The following is a 14920-nucleotide window of genomic DNA, read 5'->3' as shown; positions in this document are numbered from 1 at the left end:
CAAATAAGCAAGAGCTTCATGTTATTAAACTAAGAAAATGCATGAGTGTGATAGAGGTTGGATTCGAACCCACGCCTCCGAAGAGACTGGTACCTGAAACCAGCGCCTTAGACCACTCGGCCACTCTACCTGGACAAACACTCGTCAACTAAGACAAATAAGCAAGAGCTTCATGTTATTAAACTAAGAAAATGCATGAGTCTGATAGAGGTGGGTTTCGAACCCACGCCTCCGAAGAGACTGGTGCCTTAAACCAGCGCCTTAGACCACTCGGCCACTCTACCTGAACACACACGTCAACTCAGACAAATAAGACAGAGCTTCATGTTATTAAACTAAGAAAATGCATGAGTGTGATAGAGGTGGGATTCGAACCCACGCCTCCGAAGAGACTGGTGCCTAAAACCAGCGCCTTAGACCACTCGGTCACTCTACCTGAACTCACTTGTCAGCTCAGACAAATAAGCAAGAGCTTCATGTTATTAAACTAACAAAATGCATGAGTCTGATAGAGGTGGGATTCAAACCCACGCCTCCGAAGAGACTGGTGCCTAAAACCAGCGCCTTAGACCACTCGGCCACTCTACCTGAACACACTTGTCAACTCAGACAAATAAGCAAGAGCTTCATGTTATTAAACTAAGAAAATGCATGAGTGTGATAGAGGTGGGATTCGAACCCACGCCTCCGAAGAGACTGGTACCTGAAACCAGCGCCTAAGACCACTCGGCCACTCTACCTGGACAAACACTCGTCAACTAAGACAAATAAGCAAGAGCTTCATGTTATTAAACTAACAAAATGCATGAGTCTGATAGAGGTGGGATTCGAACCCACGCCTCCGAAGAGACTGGTGCCTAAAACCAGCACCTTAGACCACTCGGCCACTCTACCTGAACACACTTGTCAACTCAGACAAATAAGCAAGAGCTTCATGTTATTAAACTAAGAAAATGAATGAAGTCTGATAGAGGTGGGTTTCGAACCCACGCCTCCGAAGAGACTGGTGCCTTAAACCAGCGCCTTAGACCACTCGGCCACTCTACCTGAACACACACGTCAACTCAGACAAATAAGCAAGAGCTTCATGTTATTAAACTAACAAAATGCATGAGTCTGATAGAGGTGGGATTCGAACCCACGCCTCCGAAGAAACTGGTGCCTAAAACCAGCGCCTTAGACCACTCGGCCACTCTACCTTAACACACTTGTCAACTCAGACAAATAAACAAGAGCTTCATGTTATTAAACTAACAAAATGCATGAGTCTGATAGAGGTGGGTTTCGAACCCACGCCTCCGAAGAGACTGGTGCCTTAAACCAGCGCCTTAGACCACTCGGCCACTCTACCTGAACACACACGTCAACTCAGACAAATAAGCAAGAGCTTCATGTTATTAAACTAACAAAATGCATGAGTCTGATAGAGGTGGGATTCGAACCCACGCCTCCGAAGAAACTGGTGCCTAAAACCAGCGCCTTAGATCACTCGGCCACTCTACCTTAACACACTTGTCAACTCAGACAAATAAACAAGAGCTTCATGTTATTAAACTAAGAAAATGCATGAGTCTGATAGAGGTGGGTTTCGAACCCACGCCTCCGAAGAGACTGGTGCCTTAAACCAGCGCCTTAGACCACTCGGCCACTCTACCTGAACACACTTGTCAACTCAGACAAATAAGCAAGAGCTCCATGTTATTAAACTAAGAAAATGCATGAGTCTGATAGAGGTGGGTTTCGAACCCACGCCTCCGAAGAGACTGGTGCCTTAAACCAGCGCCTTAGACCACTCGGCCACTCTACCTGAACACACACGTCAACTCAGACAAATAAGCAAGAGCTTCATGTTATTAAACTAACAAAATGCATGGGTCTGATAGAGGTGGGATTCGAACCCACGCCTCCGAAGAGACTGGTGCCTTAAACCAGCGCCTTAGACCACTCGGCCACTCTACCTGAACACACACGTCAACTCAGACAAATAAGCAAGAGCTTCATGTTATTAAACTAACAAAATGCATGAGTCTGATAGAGGTGGGATTCGAACCCACGCCTCCGAAGAGACTGGTGCCTAAAACCAGCGCCTTAGACCACTCGGCCACTCTACCTTAACACACTTTTCAACTCAGACAAATAAGCAAGAGCTTCATGTTATTAAACTAAGATAATGCATGACTCTGATAGAGGTGGGATTCGAACCCACGCCTCCGAAGAGACTGGTGCCTTAAACCAGCGCCTCAGACCACTCGGCCACTCTACCTGAACACACTTTTCAACTCAGACAAATAAGCAAGAGCTTCATGTTATTACACTAAGAAAATGCATGAGTGTGATAGAGGTTGGATTCGAACCCACGCCTCCAAAGAGACTGGTACCTGAAACCAGCGCCTTAGACCACTCTACCTGGACAAACACTCGTCAACTAAGACAAATAAGCAAGAGCTTCATGTTATTAAACTAAGAAAATGCATGAGTCTGATAGAGGTGGGTTTCGAACCCACGCCTCCGAAGAGACTGGTGCCTTAAACCAGCGCCTTAGACCACTCGGCCACTCTACCTGAACACACACGTCAACTCAGACAAATAAGACAGAGCTTCATGTTATTAAACTAAGAAAATGCATGAGTGTGATAGAGGTGGGATTCGAACCCACGCCTCCGAAGAGACTGGTGCCTAAAACCAGCGCCTTAGACCACTCGGTCACTCTACCTGAACACACTTGTCAGCTCAGACAAATAAGCAAGAGCTTCATGTTATTAAACTAACAAAATGCATGAGTCTGATAGAGGTGGGATTCAAACCCACGCCTCCGAAGAGACTGGTGCCTAAAACCAGCGCCTTAGACCACTCGGCCACTCTACCTGAACACACTTGTCAACTCAGACAAATAAGCAAGAGCTTCATGTTATTAAACTAAGAAAATGCATGAGTGTGATAGAGGTGGGATTCGAACCCACGCCTCCGAAGAGACTGGTACCTGAAACCAGCGCCTAAGACCACTCGGCCACTCTACCTGGACAAACACTCGTCAACTAAGACAAATAAGCAAGAGCTTCATGTTATTAAACTAACAAAATGCATGAGTCTGATAGAGGTGGGATTCGAACCCACGCCTCCGAAGAGACTGGTGCCTAAAACCAGCACCTTAGACCACTCGGCCACTCTACCTGAACACACTTGTCAACTCAGACAAATAAGCAAGAGCTTCATGTTATTAAACTAAGAAAATGAATGAAGTCTGATAGAGGTGGGTTTCGAACCCACGCCTCCGAAGAGACTGGTGCCTTAAACCAGCGCCTTAGACCACTCGGCCACTCTACCTGAACACACACGTCAACTCAGACAAATAAGCAAGAGCTTCATGTTATTAAACTAACAAAATGCATGAGTCTGATAGAGGTGGGATTCGAACCCACGCCTCCGAAGAAACTGGTGCCTAAAACCAGCGCCTTAGACCACTCGGCCACTCTACCTTAACACACTTGTCAACTCAGACAAATAAACAAGAGCTTCATGTTATTAAACTAAGAAAATGCATGAGTCTGATAGAGGTGGGTTTCGAACCCACGCCTCCGAAGAGACTGGTGCCTAAAACCAGCGCCTTAGACCACTCGGTCACTCTACCTGAACTCACTTGTCAGCTCAGACAAATAAGCAAGAGCTTCATGTTATTAAACTAACAAAATGCATGAGTCTGATAGAGGTGGGATTCAAACCCACGCCTCCGAAGAGACTGGTGCCTAAAACCAGCGCCTTAGACCACTCGGCCACTCTACCTGAACACACTTGTCAACTCAGACAAATAAGCAAGAGCTTCATGTTATTAAACTAAGAAAATGCATGAGTGTGATAGAGGTGGGATTCGAACCCACGCCTCCGAAGAGACTGGTACCTGAAACCAGCGCCTAAGACCACTCGGCCACTCTACCTGGACAAACACTCGTCAACTAAGACAAATAAGCAAGAGCTTCATGTTATTAAACTAACAAAATGCATGAGTCTGATAGAGGTGGGATTCGAACCCACGCCTCCGAAGAGACTGGTGCCTAAAACCAGCACCTTAGACCACTCGGCCACTCTACCTGAACACACTTGTCAACTCAGACAAATAAGCAAGAGCTTCATGTTATTAAACTAAGAAAATGAATGAAGTCTGATAGAGGTGGGTTACGAACCCACGCCTCCGAAGAGACTGGTGCCTTAAACCAGCGCCTTAGACCACTCGGCCACTCTACCTGAACACACACGTCAACTCAGACAAATAAGCAAGAGCTTCATGTTATTAAACTAACAAAATGCATGAGTCTGATAGAGGTGGGATTCGAACCCACGCCTCCGAAGAAACTGGTGCCTAAAACCAGCGCCTTAGACCACTCGGCCACTCTACCTTAACACACTTGTCAACTCAGACAAATAAACAAGAGCTTCATGTTATTAAACTAACAAAATGCATGAGTCTGATAGAGGTGGGTTTCGAACCCACGCCTCCGAAGAGACTGGTGCCTTAAACCAGCGCCTTAGACCACTCGGCCTTTCTACCTGAACACACACGTCAACTCAGACAAATAAGCAAGAGCTTCATGTTATTAAACTAACAAAATGCATGAGTCTGATAGAGGTGGGATTCGAACCCACGCCTCCGAAGAAACTGGTGCCTAAAACCAGCGCCTTAGACCACTCGGCCACTCTACCTTAACACACTTGTCAACTCAGACAAATAAACAAGAGCTTCATGTTATTAAACTAAGAAAATGCATGAGTCTGATAGAGGTGGGTTTCGAACCCACGCCTCCGAAGAGACTGGTGCCTTAAACCAGCGCCTTAGACCACTCGGCCACTCTACCTGAACATACTTGTCAACTCAGACAAATAAGCAAGAGCTTCATGTTATTAAACTAAGAAAATGCATGAGTCTGATAGAGGTGGGTTTCGAACCCACGCCTCCGAAGAGACTGGTGCCTTAAACCAGCGCCTTAGACCACTCGGCCACTCTACCTGAACACACACGTCAACTCAGACAAATAAGCAAGAGCTTCATGTTATTAAACTAACAAAATGCATGGGTCTGATAGAGGTGGGATTCGAACCCACGCCTCCGAAGAGACTGGTGCCTAAAACCAGCGCCTTAGACCACTCGGCCACTCTACCTGAACACACACGTCAACTCAGACAAATAAGCAAGAGCTTCATGTTATTAAACTAACAAAATGCATGAGTCTGATAGAGGTGGGATTCGAACCCACGCCTCCGAAGAGACTGGTGCCTAAAACCAGCGCCTTAGACCACTCGGCCACTCTACCTTAACACACTTTTCAACTCAGACAAATAAGCAAGAGCTTCATGTTATTAAACTAAGATAATGCATGACTCTGATAGAGGTGGGATTCGAACCCACGCCTCCGAAGAGACTGGTGCCTTAAACCAGCGCCTCAGACCACTCGGCCACTCTACCTGAACACACTTTTCAACTCAGACAAATAAGCAAGAGCTTCATGTTATTAAACTAAGAAAATGCATGAGTGTGATAGAGGTTGGATTCGAACCCACGCCTCCAAAGAGACTGGTACCTGAAACCAGCGCCTTAGACCACTCTACCTGGACAAACACTCGTCAACTAAGACAAATAAGCAAGAGCTTCATGTTATTAAACTAAGAAAATGCATGAGTCTGATAGAGGTGGGTTTCGAACCCACGCCTCCGAAGAGACTGGTGCCTTAAACCAGCGCCTTAGACCACTCGGCCACTCTACCTGAACACACACGTCAACTCAGACAAATAAGACAGAGCTTCATGTTATTAAACTAAGAAAATGCATGAGTGTGATAGAGGTGGGATTCGAACCCACGCCTCCGAAGAGACTGGTGCCTAAAACCAGCGCCTTAGACCACTCGGTCACTCTACCTGAACACACTTGTCAGCTCAGACAAATAAGCAAGAGCTTCATGTTATTAAACTAACAAAATGCATGAGTCTGATAGAGGTGGGATTCAAACCCACGCCTCCGAAGAGACTGGTGCCTAAAACCAGCGCCTTAGACCACTCTGCCACTCTACCTGAACACACTTGTCAACTCAGACAAATAAGCAAGAGCTTCATGTTATTAAACTAAGAAAATGCATGAGTGTGATAGAGGTGGGATTCGAACCCACGCCTCCGAAGAGACTGGTACCTGAAACCAGCGCCTAAGACCACTCGGCCACTCTACCTGGACAAACACTCGTCAACTAAGACAAATAAGCAAGAGCTTCATGTTATTAAACTAACAAAATGCATGAGTCTGATAGAGGTGGGATTCGAACCCACGCCTCCGAAGAGACTGGTGCCTAAAACCAGCACCTTAGACCACTCGGCCACTCTACCTGAACACACTTGTCAACTCAGACAAATAAGCAAGAGCTTCATGTTATTAAACTAAGAAAATGAATGAAGTCTGATAGAGGTGGGTTTCGAACCCACGCCTCCGAAGAGACTGGTGCCTTAAACCAGCGCCTTAGACCACTCGGCCACTCTACCTGAACACACACGTCAACTCAGACAAATAAGCAAGAGCTTCATGTTATTAAACTAACAAAATGCATGAGTCTGATAGAGGTGGGATTCGAACCCACGCCTCCGAAGAAACTGGTGCCTAAAACCAGCGCCTTAGACCACTCGGCCACTCTACCTTAACACACTTGTCAACTCAGACAAATAAACAAGAGCTTCATGTTATTAAACTAAGAAAATGCATGAGTCTGATAGAGGTGGGTTTCGAACCCACGCCTCCGAAGAGACTGGTGCCTTAAACCAGCGCCTTAGACCACTCGGCCACTCTACCTGAACACACACGTCAACTCAGACAAATAAGCAAGAGCTTCATGTTATTAAACTAACAAAATGCATGAGTCTGATAGAGGTGGGATTCGAACACACGCCTCCGAAGAAACTGGTGCCTAAAACCAGCGCCTTAGACCACTCGGCCACTCTACCTTAACACACTTGTCAACTCAGACAAATAAACAAGAGCTTCATGTTATTAAACTAAGAAAATGCATGAGTCTGATAGAGGTGGGTTTCGAACCCACGCCTCCGAAGAGACTGGTGCCTTAAACCAGCGCCTTAGACCACTCGGCCACTCTACCTGAACACACTTGTCAACTCAGACAAATAAGCAAGAGCTTCATGTTATTAAACTAAGAAAATGCATGAGTCTGATAGAGGTGGGTTTCGAACCCACGCCTCCGAAGAGACTGGTGCCTTAAACCAGCGCCTTAGACCACTCGGCCACTCTACCTGAACACACACGTCAACTCAGACAAATAAGCAAGAGCTTCATGTTATTAAACTAACAAAATGCATGGGTCTGATAGAGGTGGGATTCGAACCCACGCCTCCGAAGAGACTGGTGCCTAAAACCAGCGCCTTAGACCACTCGGCCACTCTACCTGAACACACACGTCAACTCAGACAAATAAGCAAGAGCTTCATGTTATTAAACTAACAAAATGCATGAGTCTGATAGAGGTGGGATTCGAACCCACGCCTCCGAAGAGACTGGTGCCTAAAACCAGCGCCTTAGACCACTCGGCCACTCTACCTTAACACACTTTTCAACTCAGACAAATAAGCAAGAGCTTCATGTTATTAAACTAAGATAATGCATGACTCTGATAGAGGTGGGATTCGAACCCACGCCTCCGAAGAGACTGGTGCCTAAAACCAGCGCCTTAGACCACTCGGCCACTCTACCTTAACACACTTTTCAACTCAGACAAATAAGCAAGAGCTTCATGTTATTAAACTAAGATAATGCATGACTCTGATAGAGGTGGGATTCGAACCCACGCCTCCGAAGAGACTGGTGCCTTAAACCAGCGCCTCAGACCACTCGGCCACTCTACCTGAACACACTTTTCAACTCAGACAAATAAGCAAGAGCTTCATGTTATTAAACTAAGAAAATGCATGAGTCTGATAGAGGTGGGATTCGAACCCACGCCTCCGAAGAGACTGGTGCCTAAAACCAGCGCCTTAGACCACTCGGCCACTCTACCTGAACACACTTGTCAACTCAGACAAATAAGCAAGAGCTTCATGTTATTAAACTAAGAAAATGCATGAGTCTGATAGAGGTGAGATTCGAACCCACGCCTCCGAAGAGACTGGTGCCTTAAACCAGCGCCTTAGACCACACGGCCACTCTAAATGAACACACTTTTCAACTCAGACAAATAAGCAAGAGCTTCATGTTATTAAACTAAGATAATGCATGAGTCTGATAGAGGTGGGATTCGAACCCACGCCTCCGAAGAGACTGGTGCCTTAAACCAGCACCTTAGACCACACGGCCACTCTACCTGAACAAACACGTCAGCTCAGACAAATGAGCAAGAGCTTCATGTTATTAAACTATGAAAATGCATGAATCTGATAGAGGTGGGACTCGAACCCACGCCTCCGAAGAGACTGGTACCTGAAACCAGCGCCTTAGACCACTCGGCCACTCTACCTGAACACACTTTTCAACTCAGACAAATAAGCAAGAGCTTCATGTTATTAAACTAAGAAAATGCATGACTCTGATAGAGGTGGGTTTCGAACCCACGCCTCCGAAGAGACTGGTGCCTTAAACCAGCGCCTTAGACCACTCGGCCACTCTACCTGAACACACACGTCAACTCAGACAAATAAGCAAGAGCTTCATGTTATTAAACTAACAAAATGCATGGGTCTGATAGAGGTGGGATTCGAACCCACGCCTCCGAAGAGACTGGTGCCTAAAACCAGCGCCTTAGACCACTCGGCCACTCTACCTGAACACACACGTCAACTCAGACAAATAAGCAAGAGCTTCATGTTATTAAACTAACAAAATGCATGAGTCTGATAGAGGTGGGATTCGAACCCACGCCTCCGAAGAGACTGGTGCCTAAAACCAGCGCCTTAGACCACTCGGCCACTCTACCTGAACACACTTGTCAACTCAGACAAATAAGCAAGAGCTTCATGTTATTAAACTAAGAAAATGCATGAGTCTGATAGAGGTGGGATTCGAACCCACGCCTCCGAAGAGACTGGTGCCTTAAACCAGCGCCTTAGACCACACGGCCACTCTAAATGAACACACTTTTCAACTCAGACAAATAAGCAAGAGCTTCATGTTATTAAACTAAGATAATGCATGAGTCTGATAGAGGTGGGATTCGAACCCACGCCTCCGAAGAGACTGGTGCCTTAAACCAGCACCTTAGACCACACGGCCACTCTACCTGAACAAACACGTCAGCTCAGACAAATGAGCAAGAGCTTCATGTTATTAAACTATGAAAATGCATGAATCTGATAGAGGTGGGACTCGAACCCACGCCTCCGAAGAGACTGGTACCTGAAACCAGCGCCTTAGACCACTCGGCCACTCTACCTGAACACACTTTTCAACTCAGACAAATAAGCAAGAGCTTCATGTTATTAAACTAAGAAAATGCATGACTCTGATAGAGGTGGGATTCGAACCCACGCCTCCGAAGAGACTGGTGCCTTAAACCAGCGCCTTAGACCACTCGCCCACTCTACCTGAACACACACGTCAACTAAGACAAATAAGCAAAAGCTTCATGTTATTAAACTAACAAAATGCATGAGTCTGATAGAGGTGGGATTCGAATCCACGCCATCGAAGAGACCGGTGCCTAAAACCAGCGCCTTAGACCACTCGGCCACTCTACCTGAAAGCAAAAGTAAACTCAGTCTATTAAGCAAAATCTTCACTTTAAAATTCTTAAAAACACAACAGACTGATAGAAGTGAGTTTCGAAACCACGCCTCCGAAGAGACTGGTACCTGAAACCGGCGCCTTAGACCACTCGGCCACTCTCCCTGGACAAACACTCGTCAACTAAGACAAATAAGCAAGAGCTTCATGTTATTAAACTAACAAAATGCATGAGTCTGATAGAGGTGGGATTCGAACCCACGCCTCCGAAAAGACTGGTGCCTAAAACCAGCGCCTTAGACCACTCGGCCACTCTACCTGAACACACTTGTCAACTCAGACAAATAAGCAAGAGCTTGATGTTATTAAACTAAGAAAATGCATGAGTCTGATAGAGGTTGGATTCGAACCCACGCCTCCGAAAAGACTGGTGCCTTAAACCAGCGCCTTAGACCACTCGGCCAATCTACCTGAACACACTTGTCAACTCAGACAAATAAGCAAGAGCTTGATGTTATTAAACTAACAAAATGCATGAGTCTGATAGAGGTGGGATTCGAACCCACGCCTCCGAAGAGACTGGTGCCTAAAACCAGCGCCTTAGACCACTCGGCCACTCTACCTGAACACACTTGTCAACTCAGACAAATAAGCAAGAGCTTCATGTTATTAAACTAAGAAAATGCATGAGTCTGATAGAGGTGAGATTCGAACCCACGCCTCCGAAGAGACCGGTGCCTAAAACCAGCGCCTTAGACCACTCGGCCACTCTACCTGAAAGCAAAAGTAAACTCAGTCTATTAAGCAAAATCTTCACTTTAAAATTCTTAAAAACACAACAGACTGATAGAAGTGAGTTTCGAAACCACGCCTCCGAAGAGACTGGTACCTGAAACCGGCGCCTTAGACCACTCGGCCACTCTCCCTGGACAAACACACTTTTCAACTCAGACAAATAAGCAAGAGCTTCATGTTATTAAACTAAGATAATGCATGACTCTGATAGAGGTGGGATTCGAACCCACGCCTCCGAAGAGACTGGTGCCTTAAACCAGCGCCTCAGACCACTCGGCCACTCTACCTGAACACACTTTTCAACTCAGACAAATAAGCAAGAGCTTCATGTTATTAAACTAAGAAAATGCATGAGTCTGATAGAGGTGGGATTCGAACCCACGCCTCCGAAGAGACTGGTGCCTAAAACCAGCGCCTTAGACCACTCGGCCACTCTACCTGAACACACTTGTCAACTCAGACAAATAAGCAAGAGCTTCATGTTATTAAACTAAGAAAATGCATGAGTCTGATAGAGGTGAGATTCGAACCCACGCCTCCGAAGAGACTGGTGCCTTAAACCAGCGCCTTAGACCACACGGCCACTCTAAATGAACACACTTTTCAACTCAGACAAATAAGCAAGAGCTTCATGTTATTAAACTAAGATAATGCATGAGTCTGATAGAGGTGGGATTCGAACCCACGCCTCCGAAGAGACTGGTGCCTTAAACCAGCACCTTAGACCACACGGCCACTCTACCTGAACAAACACGTCAGCTCAGACAAATGAGCAAGAGCTTCATGTTATTAAACTATGAAAATGCATGAATCTGATAGAGGTGGGACTCGAACCCACGCCTCCGAAGAGACTGGTACCTGAAACCAGCGCCTTAGACCACTCGGCCACTCTACCTGAACACACTTTTCAACTCAGACAAATAAGCAAGAGCTTCATGTTATTAAACTAAGAAAATGCATGACTCTGATAGAGGTGGGTTTCGAACCCACGCCTCCGAAGAGACTGGTGCCTTAAACCAGCGCCTTAGACCACTCGGCCACTCTACCTGAACACACACGTCAACTCAGACAAATAAGCAAGAGCTTCATGTTATTAAACTAACAAAATGCATGGGTCTGATAGAGGTGGGATTCGAACCCACGCCTCCGAAGAGACTGGTGCCTAAAACCAGCGCCTTAGACCACTCGGCCACTCTACCTGAACACACACGTCAACTCAGACAAATAAGCAAGAGCTTCATGTTATTAAACTAACAAAATGCATGAGTCTGATAGAGGTGGGATTCGAACCCACGCCTCCGAAGAGACTGGTGCCTAAAACCAGCGCCTTAGACCACTCGGCCACTCTACCTGAACACACTTGTCAACTCAGACAAATAAGCAAGAGCTTCATGTTATTAAACTAAGAAAATGCATGAGTCTGATAGAGGTGGGATTCGAACCCACGCCTCCGAAGAGACTGGTGCCTTAAACCAGCGCCTTAGACCACACGGCCACTCTAAATGAACACACTTTTCAACTCAGACAAATAAGCAAGAGCTTCATGTTATTAAACTAAGATAATGCATGAGTCTGATAGAGGTGGGATTCGAACCCACGCCTCCGAAGAGACTGGTGCCTTAAACCAGCACCTTAGACCACACGGCCACTCTACCTGAACAAACACGTCAGCTCAGACAAATGAGCAAGAGCTTCATGTTATTAAACTATGAAAATGCATGAATCTGATAGAGGTGGGACTCGAACCCACGCCTCCGAAGAGACTGGTACCTGAAACCAGCGCCTTAGACCACTCGGCCACTCTACCTGAACACACTTTTCAACTCAGACAAATAAGCAAGAGCTTCATGTTATTAAACTAAGAAAATGCATGACTCTGATAGAGGTGGGATTCGAACCCACGCCTCCGAAGAGACTGGTGCCTTAAACCAGCGCCTTAGACCACTCGCCCACTCTACCTGAACACACACGTCAACTAAGACAAATAAGCAAAAGCTTCATGTTATTAAACTAACAAAATGCATGAGTCTGATAGAGGTGGGATTCGAATCCACGCCATCGAAGAGACCGGTGCCTAAAACCAGCGCCTTAGACCACTCGGCCACTCTACCTGAAAGCAAAAGTAAACTCAGTCTATTAAGCAAAATCTTCACTTTAAAATTCTTAAAAACACAACAGACTGATAGAAGTGAGTTTCGAAACCACGCCTCCGAAGAGACTGGTACCTGAAACCGGCGCCTTAGACCACTCGGCCACTCTCCCTGGACAAACACTCGTCAACTAAGACAAATAAGCAAGAGCTTCATGTTATTAAACTAACAAAATGCATGAGTCTGATAGAGGTGGGATTCGAACCCACGCCTCCGTAGAGACTGGTGCCTAAAACCAGCGCCTTAGACCACTCGGCCACTCTACCTGAACACACTTGTCAACTCAGACAAATAAGCAAGAGCTTGATGTTATTAAACTAACAAAATGCATGAGTCTGATAGAGGTGGGATTCGAACCCACGCCTCCGAAGAGACTGGTGCCTAAAACCAGCGCCTTAGACCACTCGGCCACTCTACCTGAACACACTTGTCAACTCAGACAAATAAGCAAGAGCTTCATGTTATTAAACTAAGAAAATGCATGAGTGTGATAGAGGTTGGATTCGAACCCACGCCTCCGAAAAGACTGGTGCCTTAAAACCAGCGCCTTAGACCACTCGGCCAATCTACCTGAACACACTTGTCAACTCAGACAAATAGGCAAGAGCTTCATGTTATTAAACTAAGAAAATGCATGAGTCTGATAGAGGTGGGTTTCGAACCCACGCCTCCGAAGAGACTGGTGCCTTAAGCCAGCGCCTTAGACCACTCGGCCACTCTACCTGAACACACACGTCAACTCAGACAAATAAGCAAGAGCTTCATGTTATTAAACTAACAAAATGCATGAGTCTGATAGAGGAGGGATTCGAACCCACGCCTCCGAAGAGACTGGTGCCTAAAACCAGCGCCTTAGACCACTCGGCCACTCTACCTGAACACACTTGTCAACTCAGACAAATAAGCAAGAGCTTCATGTTATTAAACTAAGAAAATGCATGAGTGTGATAGAGATGGGATTCGAACCCACGCCTCCGAAGAGACTGGTGCCTTAAACCAGCGCCTTAGACCACTCGGCCACTCTACCTGAACACACTTGTCAACTCAGACAAATAAGCAAGAGCTTCATGTTATTAAACTAAGAAAATGCATGAGTCTGATAGAGGTGGGTTTCGAACCCACGCCTCCGAAGAGACTGGTGCCTTAAGCCAGCGCCTTAGACCACTCGGCCACTCTACCTGAACACACACGTCAACTCAGACAAATAAGCAAGAGCTTCATGTTATTAAACTAACAAAATGCATGAGTCTGATAGAGGTGGGTTTCGAACCCACGCCTCCGAAGAGACTGGTGCCTTAAACCAGCGCCTTAGACCACTCGGCCACTCTACCTGAACACACACGTCAACTCAGACAAATAAGCAAGAGCTTCATGTTATTAAACTAAGAAAATGCATGAGTCTGATAGAGGTGGGATTCGAACCCACGCCTCCGAAGAGACTGGTGCCTAAAACCAGCGCCTTAGACCACTCGGTCACTCTACCTGAACACACTTGTCAGCTCAGACAAATAAGCAAGAGCTTCATGTTATTAAACTAAGAAAATGCATGAGTGTGATAGAGGTGGGATTCGAACCCACGCCTCCGAAGAGACTGGTACCTGAAACCACCGCCTTAGACCACTCGGCCACTCTACCTGGACAAACACTCGTCAACTAAGACAAATAAGCAAGAGCTTCATGTTATTAAACTAACAAAATGCTTGAGTCTGATAGAGGTGGGATTCGAACCCACGCCTCCGAAGAGACTGGTGCCTAAAACCAGCGCCTTAGACCACTCGGCCACTCTACCTTAACACACTTGTCAACTCAGACAAATAAGCAAGAGCTTCATGTTATTAAACTAAGAAAATGAATGAAGTCTGATAGAGGTGGGTTTCGAACCCACGCCTCCGAAGAGACTGGTGCCTTAAACCAGCGCCTTAGACCACACGGCCACTCTAAATGAACACACTTTTCAACTCAGACAAATAAGCAAGAGCTTCATGTTATTAAACTATGAAAATGCATGAATCTGATAGAGGTGGGACTCGAACCCACGCCTCCGAAGAGACTGGTACCTGAAACCAGCGCCTTAGACCACTCGGCCACTCTACCTGAACACACTTTTCAACTCAGACAAATAAGCAAGAGCTTCATGTTATTAAACTAAGAAAATGCATGACTCTGATAGAGGTGGGATTCGAACCCACGCCTCCGAAGAGACTGGTGCCTTAAACCAGCGCCTTAGACCACTCGCCCACTCTACCTGAACACACACGTCAACTAAGACAAATAAGCAAAA

At 46.2% G+C, this 14920-nt stretch overlaps 85 non-coding genes across 85 annotated transcripts; all 85 read right to left on the bottom strand.

Moving 5' to 3' along the window:
• Positions 1–48: 48 nt before the first annotated feature.
• On the bottom strand, positions 49–130 carry TRNAL-CAG (transfer RNA leucine (anticodon CAG)). The gene has a single exon. It is a non-coding gene; the product is annotated as a tRNA-Leu (tRNA).
• A 72-nt stretch (positions 131–202) lies between these two features.
• On the bottom strand, positions 203–284 carry TRNAL-AAG (transfer RNA leucine (anticodon AAG)). Its single transcript has one exon. It is a non-coding gene; the product is annotated as a tRNA-Leu (tRNA).
• Positions 285–354: 70 nt separating this feature from the next.
• On the bottom strand, positions 355–436 carry TRNAL-UAG (transfer RNA leucine (anticodon UAG)). The gene has a single exon. It is a non-coding gene; the product is annotated as a tRNA-Leu (tRNA).
• A 70-nt stretch (positions 437–506) lies between these two features.
• TRNAL-UAG (transfer RNA leucine (anticodon UAG)) lies at positions 507–588 on the bottom strand. The gene has a single exon. It is a non-coding gene; the product is annotated as a tRNA-Leu (tRNA).
• Positions 589–658: 70 nt separating this feature from the next.
• TRNAL-CAG (transfer RNA leucine (anticodon CAG)) lies at positions 659–740 on the bottom strand. The gene has a single exon. It is a non-coding gene; the product is annotated as a tRNA-Leu (tRNA).
• A 72-nt stretch (positions 741–812) lies between these two features.
• TRNAL-UAG (transfer RNA leucine (anticodon UAG)) lies at positions 813–894 on the bottom strand. The gene has a single exon. It is a non-coding gene; the product is annotated as a tRNA-Leu (tRNA).
• Positions 895–965: 71 nt separating this feature from the next.
• TRNAL-AAG (transfer RNA leucine (anticodon AAG)) lies at positions 966–1047 on the bottom strand. Its single transcript has one exon. It is a non-coding gene; the product is annotated as a tRNA-Leu (tRNA).
• A 70-nt stretch (positions 1048–1117) lies between these two features.
• On the bottom strand, positions 1118–1199 carry TRNAL-UAG (transfer RNA leucine (anticodon UAG)). The gene has a single exon. It is a non-coding gene; the product is annotated as a tRNA-Leu (tRNA).
• A 70-nt stretch (positions 1200–1269) lies between these two features.
• On the bottom strand, positions 1270–1351 carry TRNAL-AAG (transfer RNA leucine (anticodon AAG)). The gene has a single exon. It is a non-coding gene; the product is annotated as a tRNA-Leu (tRNA).
• Positions 1352–1421: 70 nt separating this feature from the next.
• Positions 1422–1503, bottom strand: TRNAL-UAG (transfer RNA leucine (anticodon UAG)). The gene has a single exon. It is a non-coding gene; the product is annotated as a tRNA-Leu (tRNA).
• Positions 1504–1573: 70 nt separating this feature from the next.
• Positions 1574–1655, bottom strand: TRNAL-AAG (transfer RNA leucine (anticodon AAG)). Its single transcript has one exon. It is a non-coding gene; the product is annotated as a tRNA-Leu (tRNA).
• A 70-nt stretch (positions 1656–1725) lies between these two features.
• On the bottom strand, positions 1726–1807 carry TRNAL-AAG (transfer RNA leucine (anticodon AAG)). The gene has a single exon. It is a non-coding gene; the product is annotated as a tRNA-Leu (tRNA).
• Positions 1808–1877: 70 nt separating this feature from the next.
• Positions 1878–1959, bottom strand: TRNAL-AAG (transfer RNA leucine (anticodon AAG)). Its single transcript has one exon. It is a non-coding gene; the product is annotated as a tRNA-Leu (tRNA).
• A 70-nt stretch (positions 1960–2029) lies between these two features.
• TRNAL-UAG (transfer RNA leucine (anticodon UAG)) lies at positions 2030–2111 on the bottom strand. Its single transcript has one exon. It is a non-coding gene; the product is annotated as a tRNA-Leu (tRNA).
• A 70-nt stretch (positions 2112–2181) lies between these two features.
• Positions 2182–2263, bottom strand: TRNAL-AAG (transfer RNA leucine (anticodon AAG)). Its single transcript has one exon. It is a non-coding gene; the product is annotated as a tRNA-Leu (tRNA).
• A 216-nt stretch (positions 2264–2479) lies between these two features.
• TRNAL-AAG (transfer RNA leucine (anticodon AAG)) lies at positions 2480–2561 on the bottom strand. The gene has a single exon. It is a non-coding gene; the product is annotated as a tRNA-Leu (tRNA).
• Positions 2562–2631: 70 nt separating this feature from the next.
• TRNAL-UAG (transfer RNA leucine (anticodon UAG)) lies at positions 2632–2713 on the bottom strand. The gene has a single exon. It is a non-coding gene; the product is annotated as a tRNA-Leu (tRNA).
• A 70-nt stretch (positions 2714–2783) lies between these two features.
• On the bottom strand, positions 2784–2865 carry TRNAL-UAG (transfer RNA leucine (anticodon UAG)). Its single transcript has one exon. It is a non-coding gene; the product is annotated as a tRNA-Leu (tRNA).
• Positions 2866–2935: 70 nt separating this feature from the next.
• On the bottom strand, positions 2936–3017 carry TRNAL-CAG (transfer RNA leucine (anticodon CAG)). The gene has a single exon. It is a non-coding gene; the product is annotated as a tRNA-Leu (tRNA).
• A 72-nt stretch (positions 3018–3089) lies between these two features.
• TRNAL-UAG (transfer RNA leucine (anticodon UAG)) lies at positions 3090–3171 on the bottom strand. The gene has a single exon. It is a non-coding gene; the product is annotated as a tRNA-Leu (tRNA).
• A 71-nt stretch (positions 3172–3242) lies between these two features.
• On the bottom strand, positions 3243–3324 carry TRNAL-AAG (transfer RNA leucine (anticodon AAG)). Its single transcript has one exon. It is a non-coding gene; the product is annotated as a tRNA-Leu (tRNA).
• A 70-nt stretch (positions 3325–3394) lies between these two features.
• Positions 3395–3476, bottom strand: TRNAL-UAG (transfer RNA leucine (anticodon UAG)). The gene has a single exon. It is a non-coding gene; the product is annotated as a tRNA-Leu (tRNA).
• A 70-nt stretch (positions 3477–3546) lies between these two features.
• TRNAL-UAG (transfer RNA leucine (anticodon UAG)) lies at positions 3547–3628 on the bottom strand. Its single transcript has one exon. It is a non-coding gene; the product is annotated as a tRNA-Leu (tRNA).
• A 70-nt stretch (positions 3629–3698) lies between these two features.
• On the bottom strand, positions 3699–3780 carry TRNAL-UAG (transfer RNA leucine (anticodon UAG)). Its single transcript has one exon. It is a non-coding gene; the product is annotated as a tRNA-Leu (tRNA).
• Positions 3781–3850: 70 nt separating this feature from the next.
• Positions 3851–3932, bottom strand: TRNAL-CAG (transfer RNA leucine (anticodon CAG)). Its single transcript has one exon. It is a non-coding gene; the product is annotated as a tRNA-Leu (tRNA).
• Positions 3933–4004: 72 nt separating this feature from the next.
• Positions 4005–4086, bottom strand: TRNAL-UAG (transfer RNA leucine (anticodon UAG)). The gene has a single exon. It is a non-coding gene; the product is annotated as a tRNA-Leu (tRNA).
• Positions 4087–4157: 71 nt separating this feature from the next.
• Positions 4158–4239, bottom strand: TRNAL-AAG (transfer RNA leucine (anticodon AAG)). The gene has a single exon. It is a non-coding gene; the product is annotated as a tRNA-Leu (tRNA).
• Positions 4240–4309: 70 nt separating this feature from the next.
• Positions 4310–4391, bottom strand: TRNAL-UAG (transfer RNA leucine (anticodon UAG)). The gene has a single exon. It is a non-coding gene; the product is annotated as a tRNA-Leu (tRNA).
• Positions 4392–4613: 222 nt separating this feature from the next.
• Positions 4614–4695, bottom strand: TRNAL-UAG (transfer RNA leucine (anticodon UAG)). Its single transcript has one exon. It is a non-coding gene; the product is annotated as a tRNA-Leu (tRNA).
• Positions 4696–4765: 70 nt separating this feature from the next.
• Positions 4766–4847, bottom strand: TRNAL-AAG (transfer RNA leucine (anticodon AAG)). The gene has a single exon. It is a non-coding gene; the product is annotated as a tRNA-Leu (tRNA).
• Positions 4848–4917: 70 nt separating this feature from the next.
• TRNAL-AAG (transfer RNA leucine (anticodon AAG)) lies at positions 4918–4999 on the bottom strand. Its single transcript has one exon. It is a non-coding gene; the product is annotated as a tRNA-Leu (tRNA).
• A 70-nt stretch (positions 5000–5069) lies between these two features.
• On the bottom strand, positions 5070–5151 carry TRNAL-UAG (transfer RNA leucine (anticodon UAG)). The gene has a single exon. It is a non-coding gene; the product is annotated as a tRNA-Leu (tRNA).
• Positions 5152–5221: 70 nt separating this feature from the next.
• On the bottom strand, positions 5222–5303 carry TRNAL-UAG (transfer RNA leucine (anticodon UAG)). Its single transcript has one exon. It is a non-coding gene; the product is annotated as a tRNA-Leu (tRNA).
• Positions 5304–5373: 70 nt separating this feature from the next.
• On the bottom strand, positions 5374–5455 carry TRNAL-AAG (transfer RNA leucine (anticodon AAG)). The gene has a single exon. It is a non-coding gene; the product is annotated as a tRNA-Leu (tRNA).
• A 216-nt stretch (positions 5456–5671) lies between these two features.
• TRNAL-AAG (transfer RNA leucine (anticodon AAG)) lies at positions 5672–5753 on the bottom strand. The gene has a single exon. It is a non-coding gene; the product is annotated as a tRNA-Leu (tRNA).
• Positions 5754–5823: 70 nt separating this feature from the next.
• Positions 5824–5905, bottom strand: TRNAL-UAG (transfer RNA leucine (anticodon UAG)). The gene has a single exon. It is a non-coding gene; the product is annotated as a tRNA-Leu (tRNA).
• Positions 5906–5975: 70 nt separating this feature from the next.
• TRNAL-UAG (transfer RNA leucine (anticodon UAG)) lies at positions 5976–6057 on the bottom strand. Its single transcript has one exon. It is a non-coding gene; the product is annotated as a tRNA-Leu (tRNA).
• Positions 6058–6127: 70 nt separating this feature from the next.
• On the bottom strand, positions 6128–6209 carry TRNAL-CAG (transfer RNA leucine (anticodon CAG)). Its single transcript has one exon. It is a non-coding gene; the product is annotated as a tRNA-Leu (tRNA).
• Positions 6210–6281: 72 nt separating this feature from the next.
• On the bottom strand, positions 6282–6363 carry TRNAL-UAG (transfer RNA leucine (anticodon UAG)). The gene has a single exon. It is a non-coding gene; the product is annotated as a tRNA-Leu (tRNA).
• A 71-nt stretch (positions 6364–6434) lies between these two features.
• TRNAL-AAG (transfer RNA leucine (anticodon AAG)) lies at positions 6435–6516 on the bottom strand. Its single transcript has one exon. It is a non-coding gene; the product is annotated as a tRNA-Leu (tRNA).
• A 70-nt stretch (positions 6517–6586) lies between these two features.
• TRNAL-UAG (transfer RNA leucine (anticodon UAG)) lies at positions 6587–6668 on the bottom strand. The gene has a single exon. It is a non-coding gene; the product is annotated as a tRNA-Leu (tRNA).
• Positions 6669–6738: 70 nt separating this feature from the next.
• On the bottom strand, positions 6739–6820 carry TRNAL-AAG (transfer RNA leucine (anticodon AAG)). Its single transcript has one exon. It is a non-coding gene; the product is annotated as a tRNA-Leu (tRNA).
• A 70-nt stretch (positions 6821–6890) lies between these two features.
• TRNAL-UAG (transfer RNA leucine (anticodon UAG)) lies at positions 6891–6972 on the bottom strand. The gene has a single exon. It is a non-coding gene; the product is annotated as a tRNA-Leu (tRNA).
• Positions 6973–7042: 70 nt separating this feature from the next.
• Positions 7043–7124, bottom strand: TRNAL-AAG (transfer RNA leucine (anticodon AAG)). Its single transcript has one exon. It is a non-coding gene; the product is annotated as a tRNA-Leu (tRNA).
• Positions 7125–7194: 70 nt separating this feature from the next.
• TRNAL-AAG (transfer RNA leucine (anticodon AAG)) lies at positions 7195–7276 on the bottom strand. The gene has a single exon. It is a non-coding gene; the product is annotated as a tRNA-Leu (tRNA).
• Positions 7277–7346: 70 nt separating this feature from the next.
• Positions 7347–7428, bottom strand: TRNAL-UAG (transfer RNA leucine (anticodon UAG)). Its single transcript has one exon. It is a non-coding gene; the product is annotated as a tRNA-Leu (tRNA).
• A 70-nt stretch (positions 7429–7498) lies between these two features.
• On the bottom strand, positions 7499–7580 carry TRNAL-UAG (transfer RNA leucine (anticodon UAG)). The gene has a single exon. It is a non-coding gene; the product is annotated as a tRNA-Leu (tRNA).
• A 70-nt stretch (positions 7581–7650) lies between these two features.
• Positions 7651–7732, bottom strand: TRNAL-UAG (transfer RNA leucine (anticodon UAG)). The gene has a single exon. It is a non-coding gene; the product is annotated as a tRNA-Leu (tRNA).
• Positions 7733–7802: 70 nt separating this feature from the next.
• TRNAL-AAG (transfer RNA leucine (anticodon AAG)) lies at positions 7803–7884 on the bottom strand. The gene has a single exon. It is a non-coding gene; the product is annotated as a tRNA-Leu (tRNA).
• Positions 7885–7954: 70 nt separating this feature from the next.
• TRNAL-UAG (transfer RNA leucine (anticodon UAG)) lies at positions 7955–8036 on the bottom strand. Its single transcript has one exon. It is a non-coding gene; the product is annotated as a tRNA-Leu (tRNA).
• A 222-nt stretch (positions 8037–8258) lies between these two features.
• On the bottom strand, positions 8259–8340 carry TRNAL-AAG (transfer RNA leucine (anticodon AAG)). The gene has a single exon. It is a non-coding gene; the product is annotated as a tRNA-Leu (tRNA).
• Positions 8341–8410: 70 nt separating this feature from the next.
• TRNAL-CAG (transfer RNA leucine (anticodon CAG)) lies at positions 8411–8492 on the bottom strand. Its single transcript has one exon. It is a non-coding gene; the product is annotated as a tRNA-Leu (tRNA).
• A 70-nt stretch (positions 8493–8562) lies between these two features.
• Positions 8563–8644, bottom strand: TRNAL-AAG (transfer RNA leucine (anticodon AAG)). The gene has a single exon. It is a non-coding gene; the product is annotated as a tRNA-Leu (tRNA).
• A 70-nt stretch (positions 8645–8714) lies between these two features.
• On the bottom strand, positions 8715–8796 carry TRNAL-UAG (transfer RNA leucine (anticodon UAG)). The gene has a single exon. It is a non-coding gene; the product is annotated as a tRNA-Leu (tRNA).
• A 70-nt stretch (positions 8797–8866) lies between these two features.
• On the bottom strand, positions 8867–8948 carry TRNAL-UAG (transfer RNA leucine (anticodon UAG)). The gene has a single exon. It is a non-coding gene; the product is annotated as a tRNA-Leu (tRNA).
• A 222-nt stretch (positions 8949–9170) lies between these two features.
• On the bottom strand, positions 9171–9252 carry TRNAL-AAG (transfer RNA leucine (anticodon AAG)). Its single transcript has one exon. It is a non-coding gene; the product is annotated as a tRNA-Leu (tRNA).
• A 70-nt stretch (positions 9253–9322) lies between these two features.
• TRNAL-CAG (transfer RNA leucine (anticodon CAG)) lies at positions 9323–9404 on the bottom strand. Its single transcript has one exon. It is a non-coding gene; the product is annotated as a tRNA-Leu (tRNA).
• A 70-nt stretch (positions 9405–9474) lies between these two features.
• TRNAL-AAG (transfer RNA leucine (anticodon AAG)) lies at positions 9475–9556 on the bottom strand. Its single transcript has one exon. It is a non-coding gene; the product is annotated as a tRNA-Leu (tRNA).
• Positions 9557–9626: 70 nt separating this feature from the next.
• TRNAL-UAG (transfer RNA leucine (anticodon UAG)) lies at positions 9627–9708 on the bottom strand. Its single transcript has one exon. It is a non-coding gene; the product is annotated as a tRNA-Leu (tRNA).
• Positions 9709–9931: 223 nt separating this feature from the next.
• TRNAL-UAG (transfer RNA leucine (anticodon UAG)) lies at positions 9932–10013 on the bottom strand. The gene has a single exon. It is a non-coding gene; the product is annotated as a tRNA-Leu (tRNA).
• Positions 10014–10235: 222 nt separating this feature from the next.
• Positions 10236–10317, bottom strand: TRNAL-UAG (transfer RNA leucine (anticodon UAG)). The gene has a single exon. It is a non-coding gene; the product is annotated as a tRNA-Leu (tRNA).
• Positions 10318–10387: 70 nt separating this feature from the next.
• TRNAL-UAG (transfer RNA leucine (anticodon UAG)) lies at positions 10388–10469 on the bottom strand. Its single transcript has one exon. It is a non-coding gene; the product is annotated as a tRNA-Leu (tRNA).
• Positions 10470–10694: 225 nt separating this feature from the next.
• Positions 10695–10776, bottom strand: TRNAL-AAG (transfer RNA leucine (anticodon AAG)). Its single transcript has one exon. It is a non-coding gene; the product is annotated as a tRNA-Leu (tRNA).
• Positions 10777–10846: 70 nt separating this feature from the next.
• On the bottom strand, positions 10847–10928 carry TRNAL-UAG (transfer RNA leucine (anticodon UAG)). Its single transcript has one exon. It is a non-coding gene; the product is annotated as a tRNA-Leu (tRNA).
• Positions 10929–11150: 222 nt separating this feature from the next.
• TRNAL-AAG (transfer RNA leucine (anticodon AAG)) lies at positions 11151–11232 on the bottom strand. The gene has a single exon. It is a non-coding gene; the product is annotated as a tRNA-Leu (tRNA).
• Positions 11233–11302: 70 nt separating this feature from the next.
• Positions 11303–11384, bottom strand: TRNAL-CAG (transfer RNA leucine (anticodon CAG)). Its single transcript has one exon. It is a non-coding gene; the product is annotated as a tRNA-Leu (tRNA).
• A 70-nt stretch (positions 11385–11454) lies between these two features.
• TRNAL-AAG (transfer RNA leucine (anticodon AAG)) lies at positions 11455–11536 on the bottom strand. Its single transcript has one exon. It is a non-coding gene; the product is annotated as a tRNA-Leu (tRNA).
• Positions 11537–11606: 70 nt separating this feature from the next.
• Positions 11607–11688, bottom strand: TRNAL-UAG (transfer RNA leucine (anticodon UAG)). Its single transcript has one exon. It is a non-coding gene; the product is annotated as a tRNA-Leu (tRNA).
• Positions 11689–11758: 70 nt separating this feature from the next.
• On the bottom strand, positions 11759–11840 carry TRNAL-UAG (transfer RNA leucine (anticodon UAG)). The gene has a single exon. It is a non-coding gene; the product is annotated as a tRNA-Leu (tRNA).
• A 222-nt stretch (positions 11841–12062) lies between these two features.
• On the bottom strand, positions 12063–12144 carry TRNAL-AAG (transfer RNA leucine (anticodon AAG)). Its single transcript has one exon. It is a non-coding gene; the product is annotated as a tRNA-Leu (tRNA).
• A 70-nt stretch (positions 12145–12214) lies between these two features.
• TRNAL-CAG (transfer RNA leucine (anticodon CAG)) lies at positions 12215–12296 on the bottom strand. The gene has a single exon. It is a non-coding gene; the product is annotated as a tRNA-Leu (tRNA).
• Positions 12297–12366: 70 nt separating this feature from the next.
• TRNAL-AAG (transfer RNA leucine (anticodon AAG)) lies at positions 12367–12448 on the bottom strand. The gene has a single exon. It is a non-coding gene; the product is annotated as a tRNA-Leu (tRNA).
• A 70-nt stretch (positions 12449–12518) lies between these two features.
• Positions 12519–12600, bottom strand: TRNAL-UAG (transfer RNA leucine (anticodon UAG)). The gene has a single exon. It is a non-coding gene; the product is annotated as a tRNA-Leu (tRNA).
• Positions 12601–12823: 223 nt separating this feature from the next.
• On the bottom strand, positions 12824–12905 carry TRNAL-UAG (transfer RNA leucine (anticodon UAG)). The gene has a single exon. It is a non-coding gene; the product is annotated as a tRNA-Leu (tRNA).
• A 70-nt stretch (positions 12906–12975) lies between these two features.
• On the bottom strand, positions 12976–13057 carry TRNAL-UAG (transfer RNA leucine (anticodon UAG)). The gene has a single exon. It is a non-coding gene; the product is annotated as a tRNA-Leu (tRNA).
• A 223-nt stretch (positions 13058–13280) lies between these two features.
• Positions 13281–13362, bottom strand: TRNAL-AAG (transfer RNA leucine (anticodon AAG)). The gene has a single exon. It is a non-coding gene; the product is annotated as a tRNA-Leu (tRNA).
• Positions 13363–13432: 70 nt separating this feature from the next.
• Positions 13433–13514, bottom strand: TRNAL-UAG (transfer RNA leucine (anticodon UAG)). The gene has a single exon. It is a non-coding gene; the product is annotated as a tRNA-Leu (tRNA).
• A 70-nt stretch (positions 13515–13584) lies between these two features.
• On the bottom strand, positions 13585–13666 carry TRNAL-AAG (transfer RNA leucine (anticodon AAG)). The gene has a single exon. It is a non-coding gene; the product is annotated as a tRNA-Leu (tRNA).
• A 70-nt stretch (positions 13667–13736) lies between these two features.
• TRNAL-AAG (transfer RNA leucine (anticodon AAG)) lies at positions 13737–13818 on the bottom strand. Its single transcript has one exon. It is a non-coding gene; the product is annotated as a tRNA-Leu (tRNA).
• A 70-nt stretch (positions 13819–13888) lies between these two features.
• Positions 13889–13970, bottom strand: TRNAL-AAG (transfer RNA leucine (anticodon AAG)). The gene has a single exon. It is a non-coding gene; the product is annotated as a tRNA-Leu (tRNA).
• A 70-nt stretch (positions 13971–14040) lies between these two features.
• Positions 14041–14122, bottom strand: TRNAL-UAG (transfer RNA leucine (anticodon UAG)). Its single transcript has one exon. It is a non-coding gene; the product is annotated as a tRNA-Leu (tRNA).
• Positions 14123–14192: 70 nt separating this feature from the next.
• On the bottom strand, positions 14193–14274 carry TRNAL-CAG (transfer RNA leucine (anticodon CAG)). Its single transcript has one exon. It is a non-coding gene; the product is annotated as a tRNA-Leu (tRNA).
• A 72-nt stretch (positions 14275–14346) lies between these two features.
• TRNAL-UAG (transfer RNA leucine (anticodon UAG)) lies at positions 14347–14428 on the bottom strand. The gene has a single exon. It is a non-coding gene; the product is annotated as a tRNA-Leu (tRNA).
• Positions 14429–14651: 223 nt separating this feature from the next.
• Positions 14652–14733, bottom strand: TRNAL-CAG (transfer RNA leucine (anticodon CAG)). The gene has a single exon. It is a non-coding gene; the product is annotated as a tRNA-Leu (tRNA).
• A 70-nt stretch (positions 14734–14803) lies between these two features.
• TRNAL-AAG (transfer RNA leucine (anticodon AAG)) lies at positions 14804–14885 on the bottom strand. The gene has a single exon. It is a non-coding gene; the product is annotated as a tRNA-Leu (tRNA).
• Between the last annotated feature and the right edge of the window lie 35 nt (positions 14886–14920).

The sequence above is a fragment of the Phalangium opilio genome, unplaced genomic scaffold (assembly GCF_054372755.1).
Source record: "Phalangium opilio isolate 3A_F unplaced genomic scaffold, DU_Popi_V2 ptg000031l_1, whole genome shotgun sequence".
Lineage (NCBI taxonomy): Eukaryota > Metazoa > Arthropoda > Arachnida > Opiliones > Phalangiidae > Phalangium > Phalangium opilio.
This window is presented reverse-complemented; position numbering and strand designations above follow the sequence as displayed.